Genomic DNA, 1,525 nt, shown 5'->3' with positions numbered 1-1,525 from the left:
ATATATATATATATATATATATATATAAGATGGTAGTTCGTGGTACAGTAGTAGTATCTGCCCAGATCTTTTCGTGAACATGGCATCAAAACAGCTACAAGATATATAAATATATGTATATAAAATTGGATGCTGTATGTATGTGTGTATGTTCCACCATCACTCGAAAATGCATGGAGACATTTCAACCAAACTTGCTATGTTCCACCATCACTAGAAAACCCATCGACTCATTTCAACCAAACCTGCTAGACATATGACTCAGACTCATGTGAGTGCACCGGTGATCACTAGGAAACACAGGGAGACATTTCAACCAAACTTGCTATACATATGACTGAGACTTAGGTGAGTGCACCGCTGATTTTTGTACAGCGCTGTGCTATATGTCAGAGCTAAATTTGGATGTATGTATGTGTTATATACATAGATGTGTATATGTGATCACTAGGAAATGCATGGAGACATTTCAACCAAACTTGCTAGACATATGACTGAGCTAAATTTGGATGTATGTATGTATGTTGTGTATGTCATCACTATTAAACGCATAGAGACGTTTCAACGAAACTTGCTATGTTCCATCACTCGGAAATGCATCAACACATTTCAACCAAATTACAGGAGTACAGGAAATGAGAGAAAGAGCTACTACATCTAGAGCTTTAGAGACAGTACAACAGCGTGACACCCGACTACAGGAAATTAGACATGGAGCTACTACATTTAGAGGTTTAAAGACAGTACAACAGCTTGACACCCGAGTACAGGAAATAGGAGAAAGAGCTACTACATCTAGAACTTCAGAGACAGTACAACAGCGTGAGACCTGAGTACATGAAATGAGAGAAAGTGCCAGACGATCACCGACTGCACAACATTTTAGCTTAGCATTGGAAGGATTCCACTATGATCCACATAAAGACTACTTTCGGAAAAATCGAAATGGTTTGTAGTAACTGTCAAGCTAAGATGTTTCTAAATGACATCATTCGGCGCCACATCAGTTGTTCAACAGTCTGGATTTCCATCCACATTAACAGTGCAAGGGCGGCAAATTTACCATAAATTGGGATTGTTACTTCCGCTGCCAGATCAACCATCAAAATTTCTACAACTATATTTTATTGAAAACAAACTAATATAAACTGACCAGAGGTGCACCTACATCTTAGGAACAAAATTTCAGATTGTCTTAACCTTACAAAGGCAGTTTAATGGGCACAATGTTCTTAATAAAACATTTAAAACAGCATTGGAACATATGCCATTAGTTTAGATTATTTAATTTAATTGTAATTTAATAGTATATTGTACATATACTTTTAAAACTTGTAAAAAAACATTTCTTTGATTTAACACTATAGCTCTATTTGATTCCTTTTCCTGTATAATATACAGTTAGGTCCATAAATATTTAGACAGAGACAACTTTTTTTGGTTCTGTACATTACCACAATTAATTTTAAATGAAACAACTCAGATGCAGTTGAACTGCAGACTTTCAGCTTTAATTCAGTGGGTT

General features: G+C 35.8%; 1 long non-coding RNA gene across 1 annotated transcript in view; it reads right to left on the bottom strand.

Moving 5' to 3' along the window:
• The window catches only part of LOC140332509 (uncharacterized), an 8,587-nt gene that overhangs the window by 6,142 nt on the left and 920 nt on the right, over nucleotides 1–1,525 (bottom strand). The window lies entirely within an intron of this gene.

The sequence above is a fragment of the Pyxicephalus adspersus genome, chromosome 6 (assembly GCF_032062135.1).
Source record: "Pyxicephalus adspersus chromosome 6, UCB_Pads_2.0, whole genome shotgun sequence".
Taxonomy (NCBI): Eukaryota; Metazoa; Chordata; class Amphibia; order Anura; family Pyxicephalidae; genus Pyxicephalus; species Pyxicephalus adspersus.
The sequence above is the reverse complement of the archived record's forward strand: the minus strand, read 5'-3'. Positions and strand labels throughout refer to the sequence as shown.